Raw genomic sequence first — 14,816 nt, 5'->3', positions numbered from 1 at the left:
AATAATGGATCTGAACACAGAACTGTGATTACTAGAGGCTGAGAAGGGAAGCAGCTAGGGATAGAGGGGGATTGGATAATAGGTATCAAAAATCAAAGAGGCAGAAAGAACTTCTGGTGTTCCATAATATAATGAGATGACTACATTCAACCATATTAGGTTCTGTGTAAAGAACTGAAGGAGAGGAGCTGGTAGTCTCAAATCATGGAGAAGAATTAGAAACTGTAGTTGCTTGGGGGCCAGCATTGTGGCACAGTGGGCTAACACCCTGGCCTGAAGCACTAGCATCCCATGTGGGTACCAGTTCTAGTCCTGGCTGCTCCTCTTCTGATCCAACTCTCTGCTATGGCCTGGGAAAGCAGTAGAAGATGGCCCAAGTCCTTGGGTCCCTGCACCCAAGTGGGAGATCTGGAAGAAGCTCCTGGTTCCTGGCATCAGATTGGCAGAGCTCCGGCCATTGTGGCCATCTGGGGAGTGAACCAGCAGAGGAAGACCTCTCTCTCTCTCTGCTGCTACTTCTCTCTGTAACTCTGTCTTTCAAATAAATAACTCTTTAAAAACTTAATAAAACTGTAGTTGCTTAGCTTGATCACTTTTTACTGCATAAATGTGTGCAAATATTGCACTACACCCTGTAATAATGCATGACTAGGACACATTCATCACAAATTATTTCAATGAAATTTTAAAAATTAGAAGCATTTCTTTATATTAACAATGAACTATTTGAAAATGAAATTAGAGAAACATTTCCATGCATAGCAGCATAAGAACCAGGAACCAATGTCTTCAATGTTATCAGTGATGAATCAGATTCACAGACCCCAGCACTCAGTTTTTGCCATATACCTTACCATGGCAATTGTGGGCATATAGTAGTAAATCAATGGACAGGAATCCTTTGTCTCTAAATCTGCTAAATAAATAAACATGGAATTCATCAAAGAAAAAGAGATATCAATTTGGATGCCAGGCACAAAAACACATGCACTTGAGCTATCCTCCAGTTTGTGATGCCAACAAATCTTTCAGACATGTTACATTTTCAGAGACTTTTCTGTAATCTTGCTAAGCTTTCTGGAAATCTGCCTTATAGCAAAGGGTTTCCCAATTCCATTACACTCATGATTTTTCTTTTGTGTGATATATTAGTTTACCATCTAGAGATAATTTATGGTACAAAACTTTTCTATGCATGCATGTTTTCTCATTTGTGAGTCTATTCATGGGAATTGAAGACTGATTTATAACAGAAATACATTTTCCAAATTCATTGCATAGACTTTTGTTCCTTATGAATTCTCTGAAGTCTGTTGATGTCTAATTTCTGGCTAAAGGTTTTATTGTATTTACAGCATGCAAAGACTATCACCTTTTGTGAATTCTGTATCTATACAAGCCTGAAATAAAGAAAATGTTTTTGCACAATCAGTATATGCCTAAGAAACCACCTGTGTCAATTCTCTGATGTACCATTGACTTCTGACTCTAATAATATTTATAAGCTTTCTCCTTTACATGAGTCTCTGTTGGATAGGATGTGATTTCCAGCAAAAGGTTTTGTCACAATACTTACATGAATTTTGGAGAAAAGCTCTTCCACATTCATTATATTGTTAAGGTCTCTCCCTTGTTCAAATTCCATGATGGATTATGAGGCATTAGCTATGTGAAATGACTTTCTCACATTTATTTCATTCATTAGATATATATGTTGTGCATTCTGATATAAGGAGAGATTTGGGCAGAGCTTTCCAACACTCATTACACCCATAAGGTTTCTCTCCCACGTGAATTCCCTGTTGTCGTATGAGGTATGGCTTCTAATTAAAGGGATTTTACTTTCAAAGGAGTTTTTCCCTATATGAATTTGATGATGTACAATGAGGGCTGAATTATGGTAAAAGGCTCTGAGTCATTACATTCATAAAATTGCTCCCCATGAGAATTCTTTTATGTTTGATGAGGTCTGATTTGCACCACAAAGGCTATTCACATGTATTACATTCATGCATTTCTCCCCTTGGTGAATTCTCTAATATTTCATGAGATATAACTTGCACAAAAAGGTCAAGTAGAAAATTCCCTGTGTGGATTCTCTGATATCTTATGAGTTATGAAGTACAGCAAAGAGGCTTTCCACCATCCTTCCATCCATAAAACCTACCTAAATTGAGCAACAAAGATATAGAAAACCTAAACACACACATAACCAGATGGAAATGATATCAGTAATAAAGACCCTCGCCGCCAAGAAAACCCCAGGACTGGATGGCTTCACTGCTGAATTCTAACAGACATTTAAAGCACTAACTGCAATTCTTCTCAAGTTATTCAAAACAATTGAGAGAGAGGCGATTCTCCCAAATTCTTTCTATGAAGCCAACATCACCTTCATTCCTAAACTTGAAAAAAGTGCAACAAAGAAAGTAATTATAGACCAATTTCCCTGATGAACATACATGCAAAGATCTGCAACAGAATTCTGGCCAATTGAATCCAACAATGCATCAGAAAGATCATCCACCCAGACCAAGTGGGATTTATCCTTGGTATGCAAGGATGGAACCAAAGGCTTTTCCACAGTCATTTCATTTATAAGCTTTCTCCATGGTGTGAAGGCTCTGATACTTTCTGAGGTTTGACTTCTCAGCAAAGGTTTTTCCACAGTCGTTGCAATCATAAGGTTTCCCCCAGTACAATTTGTCTGATGCTTTGTGAGCTTTGATTTCTCAGCAAAGGCTTTTCCACAATGATTGCATTCATAAGGTTTCTCCCCTCTGTGAATTCTCTGATGATTTATGAGTTTTTCCTTCAGGCCAAAGGATTTTCCATAGTCATTGCATTCATAAGGTTTCTCACCTGTGTGAATTCTCTGATGATTTATGAGGTGTTTCTTCTGGCCAAAGAACTTCCCACAGTCATTACATTTGTAAGATTTCAACCCTGTGTGAATTCTCTGATGTCTAATGAGATCTGACTTCTGGTGAGTGGTTTCCACACAATCATTACACACATGAGGGTTTTCCACAATATGAGTGCTGTGATGGAGGGTATGGCAGAATTTAATACTGAATGACTTCCCACAAGGTTTACATGCATAGGATTTCTTCCCTATATTTGGTCTATGATTCAGTCTAACATGTGATTGGTAAATGACAGGTTCCACAGTCCCAATATACTTATAAATGTTCTCTCTTTTCAGGTGAATACAATCAGAATTCCACAGTCAGTCAGCTGGGAGGGGTGGATGAATCCGGAAACAGCTGGTTTCCTTGTACTAAAACAAGCGCCATATCACAAAGGACTCTTACATTTCTTTTTCTTTTTTGCATTTTTCACATTTTCTTATTTATCATGGTTTGTAATAAATTTTCTGATGTGGGTTGTGGTTTTCAGGCTGGCTTAAGGAGTTCAGGGAACCAGAGGAATGGTCTTTTTCAATTAGGGCACAGCTGTTGGCTCTCTCCAATTCTGGCTTTCTGTCATTGCTTTGGGTGCCTCAGCCAATTTTTCGTTTTGAGCAACTTTTTCCTAAATGTTTTGTTGGTCTGAGTTGGTTTTGCCTTTTTCCTTTTCAAATTGTGTATTCTGATGCAATACAAACAAGGGTTTAGAACGAGGATCCATTATGAAATTGAAAAACAGAACATACTGGGTTTTGATGATTAGAAATCATAGGCAACATGACCAAGATGAGTTTTTGGGTTTTGGAAAATGACATAGAACCCTTCCACTGAGGGGCAGATATTAATTTCCTCCAAATCGAGAGTGAGTGCGATTTTCAGGTGAATTCAATCAGAATTCCACAGCCAGTCAGCTAGGAGGGGTGGATGAATCCGGAAACAGCTGGTTTCCTTGTGTCTAAATCCAGCCAAATATCACAAAGGACTCTTGCATTTCTTTGACTTTTTTCTCATTTTTCTTTTTTTCATGGTTTGTAATGAATTTTCTGATGTGAGCTTTGGTTTTGAGGCTGCAATATAGAGTTCAGGGCACCGGAGGAATGGTCTTTTTGAAACACGGCACAGCTGTTGGCGTGCTCCAATTCTGGCTTTTGTCATTGTTTTGGGTGCCTCAGCTAACTTTTGGTTTCTTGAGTGGCAATTTCCTAAATGATTTCTGGGTCTCAGTCGGTTTTGCCTTCTTATTCCCAAATTTTGTATTCTGATGCAATACAAGCAAGATTTTGGAGAGTAGCCATTATGAAAGAAAAAAAAAAAACACAGCGCATTGCCCTTTCAGGATTAGAAATCTATAGGCAACACGATCAAGATGAGTATCTGTGTTTTGGAAAATGGCATGGAAAGCTTCTGCTGAGGGGACAGATTCTAATTCCCTCCAAATTGAGTGTGAGAGCGATTTTGAGGTGAATTCAATCAGAATTCCAAAGTCAGTCTCTGGAAGGGGGGGATGAATCTGGTAACAGCCAGTTTCCTTGTGTCTAAATCCAGCCAAATATCAAAAAGGACTCTTGCATTTCTTTGGCTTTTTCACATTTCCCTTATTTATCATGCTTTGTAATGAATTTTACGATGTTAGGTTTGGTTTTGTGGCTGCAATATGCAGTTCAGGGCACTGGAGGAATGGTCTTTTTCAAACAGGGCACAGCTGTTGGCTTGCTCCACTTGTGGCTTGCTGTCATTGTTTTGGGTGCCTCAGCTGAAATTTGGTTTCTTGAGTTTCACTGTGATTTTCAGGATAATTCAGTCAGATTTCCACAGGCAGTCAGCTTGAGGGGTGGACGAATCTGGGAACAGCCAGTTTCCTTGCAACTAAATCAAGCCCAATATCATTATGGATTCTTGCATTTCTTTGGCTTTTTTCTCTTTTTTCTTTTTTTCATGGTTTGTAATGAATTTTCTGATGTGAGCTTTGGTTTTGAGGCTGCAATATGGAGTTCAGGGCACAAGAGGAAGGTTCTTTTTCAATCAGGGCACAGCTGTTGGCTTGCTCCACTTCTGGCTTGCTGTCATTGTTTTGGGTGCCTCAGCTGATTTGTGGTTTCTTGTGTGGCAATTTCCCAAATGTTTTCTGGGTCTGAGTTGGTTTTGCCTTCTTCCTTCCCAATTTTGTATTCTGATGCAATGCAAAGAAGAGTTTGGACAGAGTAGCCATTATGAAATAAAAAACAGAGCAAATAGGCATTTGAAGCTTATAAATCTATAGGTAACATGACCAAGGTGAGTTTTTGTGTTTTGGAAAATACAGTGGAACACTTTGGCTGAGGTGACAGATATTAATTGCCTCCAAACTGAGTTTCACTCTGATTTTCAGGTTAATTCAGTCAGAATTCCACAGGCAGTCAGCTGGAGGGGTGGATGAATCCGGGAACAGCTGGTTTCCTTGCGAATAAATCAAGCCCAATATCATTATGGATTCTTGCATTTCTTTGGCTTTTTTCTCTTTTTTTCTTATTTATCATGGTTTGTAATGAATTTTCTGATGTCAGCTTTGGTTTTGAGGCTGGCATATTGAGTTCAGGGCACAAGAGGAAGGTTATTTTTCAATCAGGGCACAGCTGTTGGCGTGCTCCAATTCTGGCTTGCTGTCATTGTTTTGGGTGCTTCAGCTGACTTTTGGTTTCTTGAGCAGCAATTTCTAAAATGATTTCTGAGTCTGAGTCGGTTTTGCTTCTTATTCCCAAATTTTGTATTCTGATGAAATACAAGCAAGACTTTGGACAGAGTAGCCATTATGAAAGAAAAAAAAAAAACACAGCAAATTGCCCTTTCAGGATTAGAAATCTATAGGCAACACAACCAAGATGATTTTCTGTGTTTTTAAAAACAGCATGGAACGCTTCTGCTGAGGTGACAGATTCTAATTCTCTCCATATTGAGTGTGAGTGCGATTTTGAGGTGAATTCAATCAGAATTCCAAAGTCAGTCTGTGGAAGGGGGGGATGAATCTGGAAACAGCCAGTTTCCTTGTGTCTAAATCCTTTCAAATATCACAAAGGAGTCTTGCATTTCTTTGGCTTTTTCACATTTCCCTTATTTATCATGGTTTGTAATGAATTTTCTGATGTGAGCTTTGGTTTTGAGGCTGCAATATGGAGTTCAGGGCACTGGAGGAATGGTCTTTTTCAAAAAGGGTACAGCTGTTGGCTTGCTCCAACAATTCTGGCTTGCTGTCATTCTTTTGGGTGCCTCAGCTGATTTGTGGTTTCTTGTGTGGCAATTTCCTAAATGTGTTCTGGGTCTGGGTTGGCTTTGCCTTCTTCCTTCCCAAATTTTGTATTCTGACGCAATACAAACAAGAGTTTGGACAGAGTAGCCATTATGAAATTAAAAAACACAACAAATCGGCGTTTGAAGCTTAGAAATCTACAGGTAACATGACCAAGGTGAGTTTTTGTGTTTATGAAAATAAAATGGAACACTTTGGCTGAGGTGACAGATATTAATTGCCTCCAAACTGAGTTTCACTGCGATTTTCAGGTTAATTCAGTCAGAATTCCACAGGCAGTCAGCTGGAGGGGTGGATGAATCCGGGAACAGCTGGTTTTCTTGTGAATAAATCCAGCCCAATATCATTATGGATTCTTGAAATTTTTTGGCTTTTTTCACTTTTTTCTTATTTTTCATGGTTTGTAATGAATTTTCTGATGTGAGCTTTGGTTTTGAGGCTGCAATATGGAGTTCAGGGTACAAGAGGAAGGTTCTTTTTCAATCAGGGCACAGCTGTTGGCTTGCTCAAATTCTGGCTTGCTGTCATTGTTTTGGGTGTTTCAGCTGACTTTTGGTTTCTTGAGCAGGAATTTCCAAAATGTTTTCTGGGTCTGAGTCGGTTTTGCCTTCTTATTCCCAAATTTTGTATTCTGATGCAATACAAGCAAGATTTTGGACAGAGTAGCCATTATGAAAGAAAAAAAAAAAAAACACAGCGCATTGCCCTTTCAGGATTAGAAATCCATAGGCAACACAACCAAGATGAGATTCTGTGTTTTGGAAAATGACATGGAACGCTTCTGCTGAGGTGACAGATTCTAATTCCCTCCAAATGGAGTGTGAGAGTGATTTTGAGGTGAATACAATCAGAATTCCAAAGTCAGTCTGTGGAATGGGGGATGAATCTGGAAACAGCCAGTTTCTTTGTGTCTAAATCCATTCAAATATCACAAAGGAGTCTTGCATTTCTTTGGCTTTTTCACATTTCCCTTATTTATCATGGTTTGTAATGAATTTTCTGATGTGAGCTTTGGATTTGAGGCTGGCATATTGAGTTCAGGGCACAAGAGGATGGTTCTTTTTCAATCAGGGCACAGCTGTTGGCTTGCTCCACTTCTGGCTTGCTGTCATTGTTTTGAGTGCCTCAGCCGATTTGTGGTTTCTTGTGTGGCAATTTCCCAAATGTTTTCAGGGTCTGAGTTGGCTTTGCCTTCTTCCTTCCCAAATTTTGTATTCTGATGCAATGCAAAGAAGAGTTTGTACAGAATAGCCATTATGAAATAAAAAACACAACAAATCGGCGTTTGAAGCTTAGAAATCTATAGGTAACATGACCAAGGTGAGTTTTTGTGTTTATGAAAATAAAATGGAACACTTTGACTGAGGTGACAGATATTAATTGCCTCCAAACTGAGTTTCACTGCGATTTTCAGGTTAATTCAGTCAGAATTCCACAGGCAGTCAGCTGGAGGGGTGGATGAATCCGGGAACAGCCGGTTTCCTAGCGACTAAATCAAGCCCTACATCATTATGGATTCTTGCATTTTTTTGGCTTTTTTCTCTTTTTTCTTATTTATCATGGTTTGTAATGAATTTTCTGATGTGAGCTTTGGTTTTGAGGCTGCAATATGGAGTTCAGGGCACAAGAGGAAGGTTCTTTTTCAATCAGGGCACAGCTGTTGGCTTGCTCCAATTCTGGCTTTCTGTCATGGTTTTGGGTGCCTCAGCCGAGTTTTGGTTTCTTGAGCGGCAATTTCCTAAATGATTTCTGGGTCTGAGTTGGTTTTGCCTTCTTCCTTCCCAAATTTTGTATTCTGATGCAATACAAGCAAGATTTTGGACAGAGTAGCCATTATGAAAGAAAAAAAAAAACACAGCGCATTGCCCTTTCAGGATTAGAAATCCATGGGCAACACAACCAAGATGAGATTCTGTGTTTTGGACAATGACATGGAACGCTTCTGGTGATGTGACAGATTCTATTTCCCTCCAAATGGAGTGTTACAGCGATTTTGAGGTGAATTCAATCAGAATTCCAAAGTCAGTCTGTGGAAGGGGGTATGAATCTGGAAACAGCCAGTTTCTTTGTGTCTAAATCCTGCCAAATATCACAAAGGAGTCTTGCATTTCTTTGGCTTTTTCACATTTCCCTTATTTATCATGGTTTGTAATGAATTTTCTGATGTGAGCTTTGGTTTTGTGGCTGCAGTATGGAGTTCAGGGTACTGGAGGAACGGTGTTTTTCAAAGAGGGTACAGTTGTTGGCTTGCTGCAATTCTGGCTTGCTGTCATTGTTTTGGGTGCCTCAGCCGATCTGTGGTTTCTTGTGTGGCAATTTCCTAAATGTTCTCTGGTTCTGAGTCGGCTTTGCCTTCTTCCTTCCCAAATTTTGTATTCTGATGCAATACAAGCAAGATTTTGGACAGAGTAGCCATTATGAAATAAAAAACACAACAAATAGGTGTTTGAAGCTTGCAAATCTACAGGTAACATGACCAAGGTGAGTTTTTGTGTTTTGGAAAATAAAATGGAACACTTTGGCTGAGGTGACAGATATTAATTGCCTCCAAACTGAGTTTCACTGCGATTTTCAGGTTAATTCAGTTAATTCAGTTAGGATTCCACAGGCTTGCATTTCTTTGGCTTTTTCACATTTCCCTTATTTATCATGGTTTGTAATGAATTTTCTGATGTGAGCTTTGGTTTTGAGGCTGCAATATGGAGTTCAGGGTACTGGAGGAATGGTCTTTTTCAAACAAGGCACAGCTGTTGGCTTGCTCCAATTCTGGCTTGCTGTCATTGTTTTGGGTGCCTCAGCTGAAATTTGGTTTCTTGAGTTTCACTACGATTGTCAGGTTAATTCAGTCAGAAATCCACAGGCAGTCAGCTTTAGTGGTGGATGAATCTGGGAACAGCCAGTTTCCTTGCAACTAAATCAAGCCCAATATCATTATGGATTCTTGCATTTCTTTGGCTTTTTTCTCTTTTTTCTTTTTTTCATGGTTTGTAATGAATTTTCTGATGTGAGCTTTGGTTTTGAGGCTGGCATATTGAGTTCAGGGCACAAGAGGATGGTTCTTTTTCAATCAGGGTACAGCTGTTGGCTTGCTCCACTTCTGGCTTGCTGTCATTGTTTTGGGTGCCTCAGCCGATTTGTGGTTTCTTGTGTGGCAATTTCCCAAATGTTTTCAGGGTCTGAGTTGGCTTTGCCTTCTTCCTTCCCAAATTTTGTATTCAGATGCAATGCAAAGAACAGTTTGGACAGAGTAGCCATTATGAAATAAAAAACAGAGCAAATAGGCATTTGAAGCTTATAAATCTATAGGTAACATGACCAAGGTGAGTTTTTGTGTTTTGGAAAATACAATGGAACACTTTGACTGAGGTGACAGATATTAATTGCCTCCAAACTGAGTTTCACTGCGATTTTCAGGTTAATTCAGTCAGAATTCCACAGGCAGTCAGCTGGAGGGGTGGATGAATCCGGGAACAGCTGGTTTCCTTGCGAATAAATCAAGCCCAATATCATTATGGATTCTTGAAATTTTTTGGCTTTTTTCACTTTTTTCTTATTTCTCATGGTTTGTAATGAATTTTCTGATGTGAGCTTTGGTTTTGTGGCTGCAATATGGAGTTCAGGGCACAAGAGGAAGGTTCTTTTTCAATCAGGGCACAGCTGTTGGCGTGCTCAAATTCTGGCTTGCTGTCATTGTTTTGGGTGTTTCAGCTGACTTTTGGTTTCTTGAGCAGGAATTTCCAAAATGTTTTCTGGGTCTGAGTCGGTTTTGCCTTCTTATTCCCAAATTTTGTATTCTGATGCAATACAAGCAAGATTTTGGACAGAGTAGCCATTTTGAAAGAAAAAAAAAAAAAACCACAGCGCATTGCCCTTTCAGGATTACAAATCCATAGGCAACACAACCAAGATGAGATTCTGTGTTTTGGAAAATGACATGGAACGCTTCTGGTGAGGTGACAGATTCTATTTCCCTCCAAATGGAGTGTGAGAGCGATTTTGAGGTGAATACAATCAGAATTCCAAAGTCAGTCTGTGGAAGGGGGGGATGAATCTGGAAACAGCCAGTTTCTTTGTGTCTAAATCCTTTCAAATATCACAAAGGCCTCTTGCATTTCTTTGGCTTTTTCATATTTCCCTTATTTATCATTTTTTGTAATGAATTTTCTGATGTGAGGTTTGGTTTTGAGGCTGGCATATTGAGTTCAGGGCACAAGGGGAAGGTTCTTTTTCAATCAGGGCACGGCTGTTGGCTTGCTCCACTTCTGGCTTGCTGTCATTGTTTTGAGTGCCCCAGCCGATTTGTGGTTTCTTGAGCGGCAATTTCCTAAATGTTTTCTGGGTCTGAGTTGGTTTTGCCTTCTTCCTTCCCAAATTTTGTATTCTGATGCAATGCAAAGAAGAGTTTGTAAAGAATAGCCATTGTGAAATAAAAAACACAACTAATAGGCGTTTGAAGCTTAGAAATCTACAGGTAACATGACCAAGGTGAATTTTTGTGTTTTGGAAAATAAAATGGAACACTTTGGCTGAGGTGACAGATATTAATTGCCTCCAAACTGAGTTTCACTGCGATTTTCAGGTTAATTCAGTCAGAATTCCACAGGCAGTCAGCTGGAGGGGTGGATGCATCCTGTAACAGCAGGTTTCCTAGCGACTAAATCAAGCCCTATAACATTATGTATTCTTGCATTTTTTGGCTTTTTTCTCTTTTTTCTTATTTATCATGGTTTGTAATGAATTTTCTGATGTGAGCTTTGGTTTTGAGGCTGGCATATTGAGTTCAGGGCACAAGAGGAAGGTTCTTTTTCAATCAGGGCACAGCTGTTGGCTTGCTCCACTTCTGGCTTGCTGTCATTGTTTTGGGTGCCTCAGCTGATTTGTGGTTTCTTGAGCGGCAATTTCCTAAATGTTTTCTGGGTCTCAGTTGGTTTTGCCTTCTTCCTTCCCAAATTTTGTATTCTGATGCAATACAAGCAAGATTTTGGACAGAGAGCCAGTATGAAAGAAAAAAAAAAACACAGCAAATTGCCTTTTCAGGATTAGAAATCCATGAGCAACACAACCAAGATGAGATTCTGTGTTTTGGAAAATGACATGGAACGCTTCTGCTGAGGTGACAGATTCTAATTCCCTCCAAATGGAGTGTGAGAGCGATTTTGAGGTGAATTCAATCAGAATTCCAAAGTCAGTCTGTGGAAGGGGGTATGAATCTGGAAACAGCCAGTTTCTTTGTGTCTAAATCCTGCCAAATATCACAAAGGACTCTTGCATTTCTTTTGCTTTTTCACATTTCCCTTATTTATCATGGTTTGTAATGAATTTTCTGATGTGAGCTTTGGTTTTGAGGCTGGCATATTGAGTTCAGGGCACAAGGGGAAGGTTCTTTTTCAATCAGGGCACAGCGGTTGGCTTGCTCCACTTCTGGCTTGCTGTCATTGTTTTGGGTGCCTCAGCTGATTTGTGGTTTCTTGAGCGGCAATTTCCTAAATGTTTTCTGGGTCTGAGTTGGTTTTGCCTTCTTCCTTCCCAAATTTTGTATTCTGATGCAATACAAGCAAGATTTTGGACAGAGTAGCCATTATGAAAGAAAAGAAAAAAAAAACACAGCAAATTGCCCTTTCAGGATTAGAAATCCATAGGCAACACAACCAAGATGACATTCTGTGTTTTGGAAAATGACATGGAACGCTTCTGCTGAGGTGACAGATTCTAATTCCCTCCAAATGGAGTGTGAGAGCGATTTTGAGGTGAATTCAATCAGAATTCCAAAGTCAGTCTGTGGAAGGGGGTATGAATCTGGAAACAGCCAGCTTCTTTGTGTCTAAATCCTGCCAAATATCACAAAGGACTCTTGCATTTCTTTGGCTTTTTCACATTTCCCTTATTTATCATGGTTTGTAATGAATTTTCTGATGTGAGCTTTGGTTTTGTGGCTGCAGTATGGAGTTCAGGGTACTGGAGGAACGGTGTTTTTCAAAGAGGGTACAGTTGTTGGCTTGCTGCAATTCTGGCTTGCTGTCATTGTTTTGGGTGCCTCAGCCGATCTGTGGTTTCTTGTGTGGCAATTTCCCAAATGTTTTCAGGGTCTGAGTCGGCTTTGCCTTCTTCCTTCCCAAATTTTGTATTCTGATGCAATACAAGCAAGATTTTGGACAGAGTAGCCATTATGAAATAAAAAACACAACAAATAGGTGGTGAAGCTTGCAAATCTACAGGTAACATGACCAAGGTGAGTTTTTGTGTTTTGGAAAATAAAATGGAACACTTTGGCTGAGGTGACAGATATTAATTGCCTCCAAACTGAGTTTCACTGCGATTTTCAGGTTAATTCAGTTAATTCAGTTAGGATTCCACAGGCTTGCATTTCTTTGGCTTTTTCACATTTCCCTTATTTATCATGGTTTGTAATGAATTTTCTGATGTGAGCTTTGGTTTTGAGGCTGCAATATGGAGTTCAGGGTACTGGAGGAATGGTCTTTTTCAAACAGGGCACAGCTGTTGGCTTGCTCCAATTCTGGCTTGCTGTCATTGTTTTGGGTGCCTCAGCTGAAATTTGGTTTCTTGAGTTTCACTACGATTGTCAGGTTAATTCAGTCAGAAATCCACAGGCAGTCAGCTTTAGTGGTGGATGAATCTGGGAACAGCCAGTTTCCTTGCAACTAAATCAAGCCCAATATCATTATGGATTCTTGCATTTCTTTGGCTTTTTTCTCTTTTTTCTTTTTTTCATGGTTTGTTATGAATTTTCTGATGTGAGCTTTGGTTTTGAGGCTGGCATATTGAGTTCAGGGCACAAGAGGAAGGTTCTTTTTCAATCAGGGCACAGCTGTTGGCTTGCTCCAATTCTGGCTTTCTGTCATGGTTTTGGGTGCCTCAGCTGATTTGTGGTTTCTTGTGTGGCCATTTTCTAAATGTTTTCTGGGTCTGAGTTGGTTTTGCCTTCTTCCTTCCCAAATTTTGTATTCTGATGCAATACAAGCAAGATTTTGGACAGAGAGCCAGTATGAAAGAAAAAAAAAAAACATAGCAAATTGCCTTTTCAGGATTAGAAATCCATGAGCAACACAACCAAGATGAGATTCTGTGTTTTGGAAAATGACATGGAACGCTTCTGCTGAGGTGACAGATTCTAATTCCCTCCAAATGGAGTGTGAGAGCGATTTTGAGGTGAATTCAATCAGAATTCCAAAGTCAGTCTGTGGAAGGGGGTATGAATCTGGAAACAGCCAGTTTCTTTGTGTCTAAATCCACCCAAATATCACAAAGGACTCTTGCATTTCTTTGGCTTTTTCACATTTCCCTTATTTATCATGGTTTGTAATGAATTTTCTGATGTGAGCTTTGGTTTTGAGGCTGGCATATTGAGTTCAGGGCACAAGGGGAAGGTTCTTTTTCAATCAGGGCACAGCGGTTGGCTTGCTCCACTTCTGGCTTGCTGTCATTGTTTTGGGTGCCTCAGCTGATTTGTGGTTTCTTGAGCGGCAATTTCCTAAATGTTTTCTGGGTCTGAGTTGGCTTTGCCTTCTTCCTTCCCAAATTTTGTATTCTGATGCAATACAAGCAAGATTTTGGACAGAGTAGCCATTATGAAAGAAAAGAAAAAAAAAACACAGCAAATTGCCCTTTCAGGATTAGAAATCCATAGGCAACACAACCAAGATGACATTCTGTGTTTTGGAAAATGACATGGAACGCTTCTGCTGAGGTGACAGATTCTAATTCCCTCCAAATGGAGTGTGAGAGCGATTTTGAGGTGAATTCAATCAGAATTCCAAAGTCAGTCTGTGGAAGGGGGTATGAATCTGGAAACAGCCAGCTTCTTTGTGTCTAAATCCTGCCAAATATCACAAAGGACTCTTGCATTTCTTTGGCTTTTTCACATTTCCCTTATTTATCATGGTTTGTAATGAATTTTCTGATGTGAGCTTTGGTTTTGTGGCTGCAGTATGGAGTTCAGGGTACTGGAGGAACGGTGTTTTTCAAAGAGGGTACAGTTGTTGGCTTGCTGCAATTCTGGCTTGCTGTCATTGTTTTGGGTGCCTCAGCCGATCTGTGGTTTCTTGTGTGGCAATTTCCCAAATGTTTTCAGGGTCTGAGTCGGCTTTGCCTTCTTCCTTCCCAAATTTTGTATTCTGATGCAATACAAGCAAGATTTTGGACAGAGTAGCCATTATGAAATAAAAAACACAACAAATAGGTGGTGAAGCTTGCAAATCTACAGGTAACATGACCAAGGTGAGTTTTTGTGTTTTGGAAAATAAAATGGAACACTTTGGCTGAGGTGACAGATATTAATTGCCTCCAAACTGAGTTTCACTGCGATTTTCAGGTTAATTCAGTTAATTCAGTTAGGATTCCACAGGCTTGCATTTCTTTGGCTTTTTCACATTTCCCTTATTTATCATGGTTTGTAATGAATTTTCTGATGTGAGCTTTGGTTTTGAGGCTGCAATATGGAGTTCAGGGTACTGGAGGAATGGTCTTTTTCAAACAGGGCACAGCTGTTGGCTTGCTCCAATTCTGGCTTGCTGTCATTGTTTTGGGTGCCTCAGCTGAAATTTGGTTTCTTGAGTTTCACTACGATTGTCAGGTTAATTCAGTCAGAAATCCACAGGCAGTCAGCT

Source organism: Oryctolagus cuniculus, chromosome 13 (assembly GCF_964237555.1).
Source record: "Oryctolagus cuniculus chromosome 13, mOryCun1.1, whole genome shotgun sequence".
Lineage (NCBI taxonomy): Eukaryota > Metazoa > Chordata > Mammalia > Lagomorpha > Leporidae > Oryctolagus > Oryctolagus cuniculus.
Note: the sequence above shows the minus strand (reverse complement) of the source record.